Source organism: Protopterus annectens, chromosome 12.part0 (assembly GCF_019279795.1).
Source record: "Protopterus annectens isolate FY-2018-M chromosome 12.part0, PAN1.0, whole genome shotgun sequence".
Taxonomy (NCBI): domain Eukaryota; kingdom Metazoa; phylum Chordata; order Ceratodontiformes; family Protopteridae; genus Protopterus; species Protopterus annectens.
The window spans coordinates 1132092587-1132109620 of record NC_056746.1 but is presented as its reverse complement, the minus strand read 5'-3'; the positions used below and the strand labels follow the sequence as shown (position 1 = coordinate 1132109620).

The following is a 17034-nucleotide window of genomic DNA, read 5'->3' as shown; positions in this document are numbered from 1 at the left end:
ATTTCCGTATATAGTTGTTATAGACCTCATATTGAATAATTATTTATATACATTTATATATTTGTATTAAGCTTGTATATATATATATATATATATATATATATATATATATATATATATATATATATGTATATTTTTTAGGATGTTTTTGTATTTTTTATCAAATATATACAAATGTTTTATTAAATACATATAAATAATATTATTATTTTTATATATATTACGAACAGTTATATTAGTTGGTGTCAACATATTTTCACATATTCATTTTATAATAGCATATGACTTTAAATTGATTAGACTCATAAGTCATGTGGTTAATTTAAGATATATAAAGAGGTGTTGCTGACTATGTTATTTATACACCTGATGAAGCATTGTGTGAAAGCGCTTGTGTGACATTAAAGAAGGCATTGCTTTTTACTACCTCTGAAGACTGATTCATTTACCTGTTTACCTGTTTGGATTCTGGAGCCTTACCTCAGCATACTTTTTTTGGATTCAAGTTTGTACTAAGCACTTTAGCAGAGGTATTTGGTGTTTATTGGGCACATTTTTTGTATGTCGTATAATAATCAGCTTGACAAATTGCAGCTACCAGCAAATAACTGTTCAACACAAAAATAAAGGCTCTTCACATGTTTAAAACAAATTAATTTCAGTAAACCCAGGAGTGACTAAGAAGTCATATAAGCTTTTCTGAATCACCATCCAAAGTCCCATACTTTCAGGTCTTCATTCCCACTGCCATTGTTAGTTTCTTTTGAAATGAGCACAGCATTCTTTCTAGGGAAGTGGTTGTTGTGAAATGAATACTATGAACATGAAAGTTGTACTCATCATAATGATAGATCCTTTCATCCCAGTTTGTCCAATGTGACATATGGGTCCTTGAGCCTGTTCTCAGATCCATTCAGGCCGATTCAGTGCTGCAGTCTTGAGCTCTTCCAAATTCTTTCCTTCCCATAATGCTTTGATCCCCCTCAAACTAGCTCAGATCAAGTTAGGTACCTGAATCTAAAGCAACTGCACTGCCTTTGGTCCAGGAAGGAAGATCATATAGCTTCTACAGACCAACACGAGAAAGTAGGGAGGGTTGCCATATCAGACAGACTGGGATAAAAGGATCTATTGTTATGCTAAGCACATAACTTTCATATTCTATTCATCCTTTCTGTCTTATCCAACATATGGGTCAGAATTCCCTGGTATGCAATTCCTGGTTGACTTCAAGACAGGTGACCTTTCAGGACAGGAGCTGCAAAGGAAGCTCTTGCTCTGGAAATATAATCCAACTTGTAATGTTTAATAAAGATGTGAGAACAGGATCATGTGGCTTCTTGACAAATGTCATCCAAGGAATGAGTTCTAATGAAGGTTGTTGGAGCCATCACAGCTCTAGTGGAATGTACCCTGGGCTTGGAGGGCAAGGATCTGTTGTGTGAAATGTAAATAAAGGAGATACAGTCAGATAACTATCTAGACAAGGAAGTCTTAGAAACTTTCTTCATCAGTTTACTCTGGGCAAAGGATGCAAAACATTGCTCATCATCAGCCTGCTCTGGGCAAAGGGCACAAAACATTGCTCATCATCAGCCTGCTCTGGGCAAAGGACACAAAACTTTTCTGAAAGATGCTGTTCATTGGAGATAGAAGTGAAGCTACATGCATATGTCTAATGTATGCAGAGTGTATTCCCCCTTTATTTTGATAGTTAGGGACGAACACAGTAAAATGTATGGGTTGTGAGAGGATGGCCTTGGAGGACACTTTTGAAACAAATGAGGGTCTGGTTCTCAAGGTAACCCTGTATTTGTAAAGTATAATGTAAGGAGAAACAAATGATAGGGCTTGAAGTTCTGAAACTCTCTTAGCCAAAGTGATAGCTACCAAAAAGACAGTTTTCCAAGAAAGGGATTTTAACTCTGCAAATGCTGCTGGTTTAAATGGATTTTTGGGTAATACTTCTGGATTTTTGGGAAGCTGTGATGATGTGGATCATGTCCAAAGGAAGAGATGCATCCCTTGCTGTCATCAGAACTGGATAAGCCAAGTGGTTAACTTAAAATTGGAAATGTCCAGGTGAGACTCCCTGAAGGGGTTAGTGATAACATATGGTTGTGGATCGGGAACTCAAGGGCATGCCTTCAGGTAAGATTTAAGGAAGTTAAACCAGATCTGTCTGGGCCAAAATGTGCTATAATGATAATTGTAGCCTTGCACTGAGTAGCTTTCTATATAAGCTTAGTAATGAGCATGTGACAAACCGAGATGCTGCTAGCCCAGCTGTCTGGAATTTTGTAAATAATCATATGTCATTTGTAAATATCAATATGATTCATGTGCTTGTCTTACAAATGTAAGAGAACTATATGTTAGGTGTATATTAAACTACTGGTACAGAAGTGTGTGTGTTGAACAGGGTTTGTACAGTACTCAGCTTCAAGGATGTATCCACAGTGTACCTTACTGGAAAACAACAGAAACGTATATAAACTATATACCTGTGCAAATGTATATTTTAATAGGAGAAGCTGGAACATAAAGAGTTAACTTGCAAAACTTCTAGAAAATAAGTTGAAATTAGACTGCTTTACGATTGCGTTATAAAAGTTAGTTTTAATGCAGAAGACACAATGTCTAGAGCTAGGAGTTTTGTATTGTCTTGAAACAGAAATAATTACTAGGCTTCAAATGTAAAAAAGCGTTTTATTGTTTTACGACTTCCATGGTCTGTAAACTTCTGAGAGATATGTACTTCTCACACAGAGATGTTAAAAATTCTGTTAGTATCTGTTTAGCCTGGAAACTGAAGTCAGGTGACAAAGAGTGATGTCATCTAGGCTAACACAGTAGTAAAATGTGATATTGATTTAAGAACTCTCTGAGAGAGAGGGACTGGCATTTTATGTCTTGTCTTGGACCTAGCAAGAACATCCACTCATCTCCATTTGCCTTGCTGATAGTAAGTAACTAGGGTACAGTTATTTATTTTAGATATAGATAGGAATATAGTAAAGATTAGTTTAGATGTTTTCTGTATTTATTTGAGACTGTCCTGCAATGTTGTTTTAAAATATTTCCTGTGATTCTGAACTCTGAAGTAACTGTGTTTATTATGGAGTATTGTCTTGTTCTTTTATTATTCATTATTAAATATATTTAAACCTGTCTTTGTGGCTGGTCTGTTTAGAGATATTTAAGCTCTTACAGTACTTGCATATGTATTTGGTGACACTGTACAGGCCACTCCTAGATAGCCTTAATCTTGGTAACACTTACCATTTGGGTAATAGTAACATTACACAGTAGGATTGGTCACTCTTTGTAAGGGCCTTAAGTAGCTGATAAGTAGGCTTTGGTGGCAGTGATAGCTACCTTATACTCTGGGCAGAATGGACATAGCTAGTAAACCTGTGACAGCCTTCCACAGGAGTGTATGTGTGTTGTATATAAATCCAATCTCAAAGTGTGTGTGTGTGCTAGCTACTTGGGCAGGGACATGAAGCACTGACTGAACAGAGAGGGTGCTGGAGGTCTTGGCTTGAGCCCTCAGTGGAGATCTTAACCCTATAGTTGTGCCAGTTGGGAGTCTTATTGGGGATCTGGAAATAGAGGGAGAAACCAGCTCCAGACTGACTGTGATCTCTGTGTGCTCTTAAGGGAAATTGTACTTTATTGTGTGTGTACTTGTCATCCTCCCATTGTTTACATCCCTCGCTGTTACCAGTGGTGAAAATTCAGGCTCCTTGATTATTGGGCCAGTGCAGGGGCATTAGAGAGCGGAATCAGAGGATAGGGGTAAAGTAACCATGGAGGTCAGTTATGGGACAGAGCATCCTCTGGGGTCTATCCCTGATGAGGGAGAATAGAAAAATAACTGCACTTGATGTTCTGAAGAGTCACAAATGGGTCACAGCAGACTGTGCCCCACTGATTGAAAATCTCATCAGCAACTGCTGGATACAAGGACCACTCATTAAGCAAAAAGTGGTTCTTATTGAGCCTGTCCGCTAGTTTGTTGAATCTTCCAGGAATATGTGTTGCTGTTAGAAACCAGTGAGAGGCCAATGCCCATTGTCAAACTCTCATGGGCTCATGACAAATCAGATAAGATCTGGATCTCCCTTGCTAGATTATGTGCCAGACTACTGTCATATTGTCCATCTGTATGTTTATCACTTCCAGTGGAAGACAGTACTTTAATTCCCACAATACAAAGAGAACTGCCCTTATCTCCAGGACATTTATGTGAAGACAAGTCTATTCCAGGGGATTGTGTAACTCCAATTATTACTGATACATTGGTTAATAAGGCTCTATCTAAAGCTAAAACACTGCCTCCATGGGACCAGATGGTGTTCTGGGCTGTGTCATACGCGAGCTCCAAAATGAACTAACCCCGCATATGAATACCCTGTTCAGTCTCAGCCTCTCGACAGGATATGTGCCCATAGAATGGCACACAGCAATGGTAGTTCCACTGCACAAGGGTGGGCCCACAACCGACCCTGGGAACTACTGACCAATAAGCCTGACCAGTCTGATCTGTAAGGCAATGGAGCGAATCATTATGGAACTCATAAATGGAGAGATTGGGAACCTTCAAACACTTGACCCCACACAGTTCGGCTTCGTCAAGGGCAGATCATGCCTCCTGAACCTGGTGTACTTCTTTGAGACAGTTACTCAGGCTATAGATAAGGGAAAGGAGGTACACATAGCTTACCTTGACCTTGCTAAAGCATTTGACACCATTCCCCATTCGGGTATTATTGATAAACTCACCAACCTGGGCATAAACCCTTACATCACAAGATGGATCGCAAACTGGCTGTCAGACAGATCCCACAAAGTAAGAGTAGCGGGATCTATTTTTTAATCCAGACCAGTAATGAGCGGTGTGCCTCAGGGCTCTGTCCTGGGGCCCCTCCTGTTTGGCATATACTTCTCAGAAGTACAGGCAAGCACTGAAGGGCTGTGGCTGACCAAGTTTGCGGACGACTGCAACCTTGGTGCTATAATAGTCTCCGGCTGACATGGATATCCTCCAGAAGGACCTTAATGAAACTGATGCATGGTGTCAAAGCCATGGTCTCAAGCTAAATGCTAAAAAATGTGTAGTAATCCCCTTTGGAAAAAACAGAGTACCCGTGAACTACCACATAGGTGGTAACCCCTGAAATCTGAAGAAGTAATAAGGGATCTAGGGACCCAAGTAGATAGTCAGCTTTCCTTTGATAACCATGTTGCCAAGGTGGTTAGAAAATCCTTCTATGTGACCCATCTGATCATGAAAGGGTTCGCATCAAGATCTAAGGATGTAGTGGTGTCACTCAACTCTTCCCTCATCAGACCCATTATTGAGTACAATGCACCAATTGGAATGTACCTGGCTAGGCATCTCCAGCAGCTGGAGAGACCACAGAGGTACCTCACTAAGAGGATTACTGGCCTCAAACAGTTGCCCTACGCAGCAAGATTGAAAAAACTAAGGCTTTTCTCTGTTGCATACCGCCTTCTCAGAGGCGATCTCTGTCTAACATACAGAGCCATGTCCAACCCAGAACTGTTGAACATGCTCCATCTTAACAAAACCAAATCTACTCGAGCTACATGCTCTAGGGATATAAACCTCAGCACAACAATGAATAGAACATGCTGGAGGGATAGATTCCCTTCGCAAAGACTTCCCTTGCTATGGAACAAGGTCCCGATCGACATAAGACAGAGCCCCTCACTATCACTCTTCAAGAGGAACCTTGACGAGTGGATGGGTAACAGAAAGTTCACATCAGGGATCATACCAACAGCTCTACTAGATAGGGGCCAAGGGTACTAGCTACTAGATCAAGGGCCTAGGGAACTAACCAAAGGGGCGGTGAATACCGCACAATGTGGCTGGGCTAATATATGCCTTCGGGCAGATAGCCCAGTACCTACCTATGAACCTGTGATTCTGACCAAAAACCTTGCAACATTTTTCTTTTTCAGTGCCCCCCCAACCCAAGGAAGGATGAATCCATGATCACAGTTCCTGCTGGGGAGGTAACCTGGGAAGGGTCTATATTAGTTGATCAAACATTTAGTTAACCGAATAACTAAACGTCGATCACTAATAATCGAACACACAAAACCCCAGGCAACAGCATTGTTTCCCTGAGTGGAAACTGTCATTCAGTGTTTTGTATGTGCGATTATTAGTGATCAACATTTATTTATTTGTTTAACTAAACATTCGATCATCTGATATAGACTCCCTGGAAGATACTGTCTGCTGCGACCAGTAGAAATTGAAGATACCACTGCAGATGAGTCCTGCACAACTGGATTAACTTAATGGGTTAAGAAAGGGAATCGTACTTCTGAGACCATTGTGTCCAGAGCAGCCTTTTTAGAATCCTCAATGTTATAATGAATGAATTGCACCATTAATATCAGTGATGCCATGAGACCCAATACCCTTAAGACTAACCTTACTGGAAGGCAATCAAACTCCCAAAGATATTGTATTGCAGTCCTCAAGGATAAAATGATTTCCTTTGGAAGAGAGATCAGGGTTATAGATGTGTCTAACTGGCACCCAGAAAGACTAAACACTTAGAGGGAATAATATTACATTTTTCTAGACTGACAGATATGCCTAAGAAATCACAAAGTTGTAGCAGATAATCTCTTGCTTATAGAAGAGACTTCTTCAAAGAGGCAGCCTGGAACCAGTCATCCAGGTAAGGAAAAATCTTGAATGACTGAAGATGTAGATGAGCTCCTACTACTGCCATGTATTTGGTGAACACCCTGGGGGCTGAGGTTAGATCAAAAGGCAGGGCTCTGAATTGGTAATGGCTGTCTCCCAAGTTGAAATGTATAGATTGTGATGAAAGGAGATACTGCCATCCCAGCTATCTGGAATTGTATAGGTTCATAGGTTCATAGGTTCATACTAGGCTATCTGCCCGAGGGCATTTACAAGCCTAGCCCATAGTTTTGTGGCTTACGCCACCCCTTTAGTATGGGGAACTATACCCATTATTTTGCTGTGCCTCTGTCGAGCAGTGACACTGAGGTAATCCCTGGGGTATATCTGCGATCTCCCATCCATTGGTCAAGATTTCTCTTGAACAAGGCCAGCGAGGTGCTCTGCCTCACATATACTGGGATTTTATTCCACAGCATAGGGAGTCTTTGGGTGATGAATCTATCCCTCCAGCACGTCCTATTAATAGCCGTGTCGAGGTTTAAGTCTCCCGCCCTTGTGGCTCTGATGGATCTAGATTTTTTGAGGTGCAGCATATTCATCAAATCTGGGTTTGACATGGCCTTGTATGTTTTGTAAATAATTATATGTCATTTGGGAATATCAACATGATTTATATAAGATGCTTGTGTTACAACTCTATTAGAATTGTATGTTATGTGTATATCAAACTTGTTTGTACAGATGTGTGTTGAAGAGGGTATTTGCAATGAATCCACAGTGTGCCTACTGGAAAAGAACAGAAAAGTACATGCACTTTTGTAATTATTTGAATGTATGCATTTTAACAGTGGAAACTGGAACACAGGAGGTTAACTTCAGTCTAGCAAAACTTCAGAAAAATAACTGAAATTAAATTACTTTATGGCTGTGCCATAAAAGATGATATCTTTCAGTTTTCAATGCAGCAAGGAGGCACATTGTCTAAAACTAGGAAACTTTCTGTATTTTCTTTAGTGTGAACTAATTACTAGTTTTGAAAACATAAAGGACGGTAAATGTATTTTCACAGGTAGATGCTAAATATTGCTAGCTTCCAGCTGTAGAGGTTTCACCTGGGATAGAGTCAGATGACAAGAAATTATGTCATTCTGCAAGTTATCCCAGGAGTATTGTTTGAGATATTAATTTAAGAAGTCTCTGAGAGAGAGAGAATTGTGTATTCCATCTTTGACCTGACAGCAACTATTAGATCCATTCACAATATCTGCCTTGCTCTGTAAGTAAGTTTCTAGGGTATAGTAACTCTCTTAGATATAGCCAGGAATATGGCAAAGGTTAATTTAGATATTTTTTTTCCTTATTTATTTGAGACTTTCCTTCAATGTTGTTTTATACATTTTCTGTGATTTTGAACTCTGATGTCACTGTGAATATACATGCTGAATATTATCTTGTTCTTTTATTATTTATTATTAAATATATTTAAACTTTTCATTGTGGCTGATCTTTGTGAGACATATTTAAGTTCTGAGAGTACTTGCATATTTATTTGATACTGTGTAGACCACTACTAATAGCCTTCCTCTTGGTCAAACTACCATTTGTATTAAAAGTAACATTACACAGTAAGATTGGACACCCTTTGTTAAGGGCCTTGAAGTAGCTGATAAGGAGTTGGCTGGTGGCAGTGATAGCTACCTTATAGTCTGGCCAAAAGGGGGCATAGCTAGTAAAACTGTGCCAGCCTTTCCCAGGTGCGTGTGTGCATGTGTGTGTGTGTGTGTGTGTGTGTGTGTGTGTGTGTGTGTGTGTGTGTGTGTGTGTGTGTGTGTGTGTAAATCAAACCTCAAAGAGTGTGTGTGTCAGCTACTTGGGCAGGGACATGAAGCACTGGTTGGACAGAGAGGTCTTGGCTTGACCACTCAGCTGAGATCTTAACTCTATAGCTGTGCCAGTGGAGAAACTTAATGGAGATCTGAAGACAGAGGGAGACACCAGCCCCAGACTGACTGTGGTCTCTGTGTGCTCTTAAGGGAAATTGCACTTGATGCAGAGAGCTGCATCTGGTAATACTGTGTGTGTGTACCTTGTCATCCTCCCAGTGTACGTCCCCCACTGTTGCCACTGGTGAGGATTGAGGCTCCTTGATTACTGATTCAGTGGTGGGTCATCACATACATCTCCCAGATTCCTTCTCTATTTTTATGTGATGGTATGCATCCTGAAGATCTATGGACCTCAGCCATTTGTTCTTCTGAAGACAAGGATGAATTTATTGCACCAAGACCATTTGAAATCAGTTCTTTTGATGCAGTAGTTTAAGAAATGTAAGATCAAGATGGGTCACAGGTCCTTCATTTTCTTTGCAACCAAAAAGAATCGAGAATAAAGTCCTGACCCAGTCTGGTCTGGTGGGACCTCCTGGATGACTCTATTTTTTCGGAAGAGAATGAACATCTTGCATAGCAGCCTTTGCTTGATTGGGTGGGATATCTGGCAATGGAAGGGGAGGGAAGGGAGGAACATTCAAAAATGGAATGTGATAACCTCTGGATGCAATGCTTCTTACCCACATGTCTCACATTATGGTGAACCTCAAATATGGGTAGAGGGATGTGCGTCCCCCAATCTCCAGAGAGGAGCAGTCAGGCAGACATTCAGGTATTCTGGGGGTATCTATCAGACAAGGGCCCATGGAAATATATAAACACCAAACTGGAGCCAGCATACAGCAAACACTTTAATGTCTTCTAGTATCTCGGCTGAACACAGCCTTCAAAGGAATAATCAAAGACATACAGCTGCATCTTTTTATACATTTGCTAGATTGGATAATGAATCAATTATTTAATTAGTACAAACCACTTTACTACAATTTTAATACAATGATAATAAAATACTCATATTTTACTAAATTAGAATATTAAAGTGAACTCACTTAGTATACAATTTCTTGATATCTTGCTATATGTGGATACTTGTGATAACGTTCAGTTTAGACCATACAGAAAGGTGACAGCAACAAATAATTTTTTTGCATGCCTCAAGTGCACACCCAATACATTTAATTGAATCCCTCCCTTTTGGAGAATTTAAGCGTATATTTGAGCACACATCTGAAAAAAGTTTTTTGAAAGAAGAATTTCAGGATGTTAGAAATAGACTTTTAAGCAGGGGTTACTCTGAAAATAATGTTACACATAATGAATGTAAGGTTTTGGGTAATAAAAGTTTAAGAAAACAAAGCTTTAATATTCCTAAGGATGCTGATGTGGGAAATAGTGATAAAATGTTTTTTGTAACAAAATATTCCCCTTTTTCTAACACACTAAAATTTATTGTAGATTTTTTGTGGACTACTGTTTGTGATAATGATGAGATAGGACATCTGTTCCCAAATAGGGTTAGTTTCTCTTATGGTAGATTTTCTAATCTTAAGGAACTTCTTAGTTTGAAACATAACATAAAAAATTCTAATGAAGGTAATGGTATGTTCAGATGTGGTAGATGTAAAATCTGTAATAAGGTTAGAAATCTTTCAGGTAGTGAAATAAATGGTATAAAATTGAATGCTACTGATAGATTTAATTGCAAATCATGTGGGGTTGTTTATATATTGGGTTGTGGTTGTGTTCCATGTAAATATTATATTGGTCAAACTAAACGACAGGTAAAAATACGTATAATGGAACATATTGGTGATGTTAGGCATTGTAGAATTGATAGTCCCATTTCAGAACATTTTAATAATATTCATTCTGGTTGTTTGGATTCTTTATTTTTTTGTGTTCTTGGCAAACCAAGTGTTACAGGTTCTGGTAATTTCTCACAAAAACTTTTGAACCTAGAAAGTAGATTTATTCTTAATTTTGGAACAGTAGAGATAAGCTGAGATAGGATAAATAACTGCTCGTCCAACAAGGATATACAAAGATGAAACCACAATTTATTGTAGAACAATAACACATCCAGGTTTAGCGCTTTCGACTGAGCACCAGTCTTCCTCAGAACAAAAAACTACTAAAATCCTTGCATATTTATACACATCAGTTAATTGCTTAATAGTATAATTAATGAAAAAAGTCCGCCAAAAAAATTAGAGACGATTTTGGCGGACTTTTTTCATCAATTATACTATTAAGCAATTAACTGATGTGTATAAATATGCAAGGATTTTAGTAGTTTTTTGTTCTGAGGAAGACTGGTGCTCAGTCGAAAAGCTAAACCTGATGTGTTATTGTTCTACAATAAATTGTGGTTTCATCTTTATATCCTTGTTGACGAGCAGTTATTTATCCTATCTCAGCTTATCTCTACTGTTCCAGTGTTGCTTGCTCTCAGCTGATTTTGGGTCGTTTGTCGGATGGCTGAGAAGATGGATTCTCCCACTGCTTTATTGTCGCAGAAGGATATTCGTGAATTAAGAGCGGATCTGACTGCACTTCAGGGTGAAGTGCACAATCTTTTGGCATTGGTTTCTGAATTGGTTATGAACATCAAACATAAAGAGAACAACCCTTGTGCTTCCTCGGAGATTGTCACAGCACACCTTGTACCGGTCCGGTCCGAGGAAGAAGCAAACGTCAATGGCGTAGGCGAGTTACCTAATGCGTATGCGCGCAGTCCGAGATCTAAACCGCATGGATGCGGTGATGTTTGTACTCCTGATGTGGGCTTTCCAAGAGCCCTAAGAGACACAGATGGTGTCTTCGATCACAATCCTGCATCTTTTGTTAGTATCAACATCGCCGAGCGTGGTAGGACCGATAGCATAACGGCATTGGACTTAGTGCATAATGGAGACGACCATTTACTGCGGGAACAGCATGACACCATTACTGAACAGGATTGTACTTTTGATTTTAGTCTATGTAAACTGCGAGCGGATAAACAGCACAAGGGTGCTTGCCCTAAGGAGAATATTTTTGTGAAAAAATGCACCAGTAATAGAATAAACAATACACCGAAGAAAAAAGGTACTGTTACAGACAATTTTGTACAGGCTATTTCTAGCCCACTTAAAAGCCACTTTCATGTTAAATCTGTTGACTATGTATACCATGCAAACAGTAAGAAATGTAATGGCAGGAAGTGTATGAATGACAATCTTTTTGAACAATTTTTAACTGATAGCCATGATTTTTTTAATACTGACATGGAAAATGTTAAAGGCAGATGTTCTAATACAGAGGTTTTATATACTTCATTGAAGGAACTTATTTTTGATTTTGGTAAAAAACTAGTGGCTTATAAAAATACCAAAATTGATTGTAATTTTTTATCTAATTGTTTAAAGCATAAAATAGTACCGAAAGGTCTCAGATTTTTTAAATTACCTTTGGGTATTAAATACACAACTGAAGTTATTAAGGATTTTAATGAATTATTTGACGGGTTTGGTTATGATTACATGAAATTATTAATTAAGTACCAAGATGGTAAATTAATTAAGTTATCAGATGAATTGGAACATATGAATCATACCATCACCCAACATCAGGATTATGAGTGTTGGAAAGAGCTGTATATGAAACAGTATACGTATGCTGAAAATAATGTACATAGTATAGTGGAGAGGAAAAATAGGAAAATGACACGTGACATAGAAGCATACAAAAATGATAGAGCCTATATTTGGCCAAGCTATAAGGTTACAGAAGTATATAAAAATCCACTCAAGAGGAAACAGGCGAAGAACTCTTTTAGGGAGGAAAACTTTCAGGGTGGAAGATTCCATCCAGCATGGAACACACAAAAACAATGGTACAGAAAGTGAATCCGTCAGTTAGTAATATACCAGCTACCCCTCTCAACTATACACCTGATTTTAACATAGGAGACAATGGTAACAATGATGTCATAGATGGTATAAACCTGAGTGTGGATACAGAGATTAATAAGGTACAAAGACCAGAAATTATATTATTTGAAGGATTTAAAGTTTTTAATTATACAGACATTGAGATAGATATTGCTTGGGCCAAACTGTTAAGTAAAGGGATGAAGTTTATACCCATGACAGGATGGGACCTGGTGGATAATATCAAGGAGGTCAAAATGTACTGTAGGAAGCTGAATTTAGCCGTGCAATTTGATAAAGTCAACGAAGATGATAAAAATATAAACAAGGGTACCATTAAAGGGGGTAATAAGATAGCTGGCACAGACCTTTGTGTGAAGAGTACCTATATACCCATCACTAATCCACACATTCACAATTTTGAACAATTGGTATGCAATGACATTTATTGGATACACAATAAAATGAAAATTCATGGACATGGTACTGTTGATAATTTGACTTCACAAGAAAGAAAAAGCCTACAAGATATTTTGAATAATAAAGAAATCAGGGTGATGAAACCCGATAAAGGAGGTGGAGCCGTGATATATTATCTGACGAATACTATCAGGAATTACATGAGATATTATACAATACAGGGAATTATGAAAACATCTCATTGAACCAAATTAATATAGGACACAAGCGTATTGATCTCATTATAGAAGAATATCTTATTGACAACAGAATATCCAACGACACTTATTCCTTTTTGAAAACGGATTATCCAGTGCTGGCTAAACTGGTTGGAATACCTAAGGTGCATAAATCTATTGAACATCCACCTTTTCGCCCGATTGTCTCGGGATCCAGGTCTAAAACCTTTAATATTGGGAAATTGATAGATAGATGGCTCAAGAAAGTGTATGACAATATTCCCCATATTATGAAAGATTCGTGGAGATTTCTGGGGGAAATAACCAACGATAAATGGAATCCGAACTTAATATTTTTGACTGTAGACGTCATTGATCTTTTTTCCAGCATACCTAAGGATGAGGGCCTGGAATGTTTTGAGAGAAGTTTGAAGAAATATAGCGATTTTTCATGGGAAAAAGTATGCCTAATCTGTGACATGATGTCACTAGTACTAGATTATAATTATATTTCATGCCAAGGGGAGTTTTTCAGACAGACTAAGGGAGTAGCTATGGGAGCAGCATGTGCTCCCATTTTTGCTAATTTAGTGATGGCGGATTGGGAATCCGAATATGTGTTCAAAAGTGAATTCTTTCAAGACATAGTTTTATATGTTAGATATTTGGATGATATCTTCATTTTGTGGAAAGCATCAGTGGAAAGATTACACAAATTTATGCAGTACATCAATAATACAGTAGATTTCTTAAAATTTACTCATAATTATAGTAATAATGAAATTTCATATTTAGATGTATTATTGAGTCAGGATTCATAGGTTCATAGGTTCATAGGTTCATAGGTTCATACTAGGCTATCTGCCCGAGGGCATTTATAAGCCTAGCCCATTGTTTACGCCACCCCTTTAGTATGGGGAACTATACCCATTATTTTGCTGTGCCTCTGTCGAGCAGTGACACTGAGATAATTCCTGGGGTATATCTGCAATCTCCCATCCATTGGTCAAGATTTCTCTTGAACAAGGCCAGCGAGGTGCTCTGCCTCACATGTACCGGGATTTTGTTCCACAGCATAGGGAGTCTTTGGGTGATGAATCTATCTCTCCAGCACGTCCTATTAATAGGCGTGTGGAGGTTGAAGTCTCCCGCCCTTGTGGCTCTGATGGATCTAGATTTTTGAGGTGAAGCATATTCATCAAATCTGGGTTTGACATGGCCTTGTATGTTAGGCAAAGGTCACCTCTGAACTGAATAGAGCTGGAGTTCTTTCAGTCGGGCAGCATAGGACAGATTTTTGAGACCCTTTATCCTTTTGGTGAGGAACTTTTGTGGCCTCTCCAGCTGCTGCAAGTGTCGGGTCAGATACATTCCGAATGGGGCATTGTACTCAATCATTGGTCTGATGAGTGATGAGTAAAGGAGACTATGACCTCCCTTGATCTAGATGAGAATCCTTCATGATAAGGTGGGCAATGTAGAAGGACTTCCTAACTACTTTAGCTACATGGGTGTCGAATGACAGACTACTATCAACCTGGGTCCCCAGGTCCCTGATAACTTCTTCTGTGCTCAGTGGATTGCCACCTATTTGGTAGCTAGGGGTAACCTTGTTTATGACTATGCATTTTTTGGCATTTAACTTTAGGCCGTGGCTCTGGCACCAGTTATCCGTTTCTGTGAGACCCTTCTGAAGGGTATCTGTGTCAGATGTGTTTTCTACTATAGTTTGCAGTCATCTGCAAACTTTGTCAGCCATAACCCTCCTGTGTTTGCTTGTACTTCGAAAAGTAGATGCCAAACAAGAGTGGGCCCAGGACTGAGCCCTGTGGGACACCACTTGTGACAGGCTTTGAGTCTGACATGGCGCCAGCAACTCTGACCCTGTGGGTTCTGTCACTCAGCCAGTTTGCAACCCATCTTGTGATGTATGGGTTAACATTTAAGCTGATGAGTTTTTCAATGATACCCGAGTGGGGTATTGTATCAAGGCCTTAGCCAGATCGAGGTAGGCTGTATGGACTGCCTTTCCTCATCAATGGCTTTGGTGACTGTTTCAAAAAGTCAACCAAGTTTAAAAGGCATGATCTGCCTTTGACAAAGCCAAACTGGGTTGGATCCAAAGTCTGCAAATTCCTATGTCTTTATTTATGAGGTCCATTATGATCCTCTCCATGGCTTTGCAGATAAGGCTTGTCAAGCTAATGGGGTAATTTCCAGGGTCTGTGGAGGCACCGCCTTTGTGAAGTTCGACCACAGTTGCAGTGCGCCACTTCCTGGGTATGTATCCAGAGGTAAGGCTTTGATCAAACAGTAGTACTAGCTGGAGGTTTGAGTCATCATTGAGTTCGTGGAGCACACAGCGGGACACCATCGGGTCCCATGGATGCTGTGTTTTTGCTTTGGAGAGAGCAGTTCTCACTTGGGGCTGGAGATGTTTGGGGGCTGCACTCATTTGGTATAGATATCTCTCCTTTGGGGAGGGGAGAAGTTTGCACTGAACCTGTCAGCCAGTATGTTGGCAATGTCTGTAGGATCAGTAATCTTCACATCATTTTGAACTAGTTCTGAGCATATCTGGGAGTTTCCTCCTAGGTTTCTAACATAGCTAAAGAAGGCCTTATGATTGTCTTTTGAGTCTTTAGCTATTTTTCTCTCGAAATTTGCTTTGGATGATTTTATGAGAGCTCTTAGTTTTTACTTATAGTGATCAAGGGTGTCTTACCTTTTAAGGATTTTGCTCTATCTTGTAGTAGCTTCCTCCTTTTGTTGTAGAGTTTGTTTATGGCTGGGGTCCACCAGACTGGACGCTTGCCTTTGGTACAAAGAGTCTTTGTTTTGCTTGGGATTGCCTTATCCATGCAGTCCTGCAGGTGCTGGTAGAAGGGATTCAGCGGCTTGAGTATTGTTTGGGGCCTGAAAGGAGACCACACTAGTCTTTAGAAGTGTGAAGTCGGCTTTTGAGAAGTTCTTTACTGTGGTCTTTTTATTTCAGGTGGGGTGGGATGAGGACCTCCAGCGAGATTAGTTTGTGATCTGATCTCACCAGTGAGGGGTATACTTCGGTGTTGAACATTGTGCTCCCATGTTCGTGATGATGAGATCAAGTATGTTATCTCCTCTTGTGGGGATGGTGACTAGTTGTTCCATGGCATTTGAGTTTATGAATTCCACGAACTTTTGGGCTAGGGTGTTTGGGCTTGAGTAGTGTTCCCAGTCTATATTAGGGTAATTGAAGTCACCTAGTATGATGGTGTTTGGTGATACATTTATCCCCTCTAGTGTTTTCAGGAAGGCCATGTGAGTTTCCTGAGTTTGTGAGGGTGGCCTGTAACATGCTACAATTTGCAGAGCAGTCTTGCCTATGGTTAATTGCACCTGGATGGTCTCCGATGCATCGTGCGTTGCCACCAGTCTTGAGGTGTGGGTGCCCTTGATGAATATGGATACCCTCCTTTCTTGGTATTGTCCGGATTTTGGGGCATGATATGAGGTAAAACCTGATAGCTGGGGTGCTCTCAGGAGCCTTGAACCAGGTTTCTGTCACAGCACAGACATCGATGTTCTCCATACTGAGAAGGGCCTGCATTTTGAGATTTAGACTTCTGGCATTGAGCAGCATTACCCTTAGTTTTTTCCTTTTTGTGTTCTAGGGTGGTAGGTTTAGAATTTGAGCCTTGCCTAAAAAGGCACTATGGGGTGGCAAGAGCCTTTGCCAATATCCGAATCCCAGGGTGACAGGTGCAAGCCGTGGCTTGTCCAGCATGTCATCCCAGGCAGACAGATACTGGATCCCCTTTGAATGACACCAGTGTTTAAGCCAATTGTTAAAGCTGATCATCTTATCTCTGTATTGTGGCATCATTCTTGGTGAAGGTAGGATACTGCTCAAGGTC

At 39.7% G+C, this 17034-nt stretch overlaps 1 protein-coding gene across 1 annotated transcript in view; it reads left to right on the top strand.

Annotated features, from left to right (window-relative positions):
• Positions 1–17034, top strand: part of LOC122817026 (fer-1-like protein 4) — a 1119105-nt gene that overhangs the window by 952007 nt on the left and 150064 nt on the right. The window lies entirely within an intron of this gene.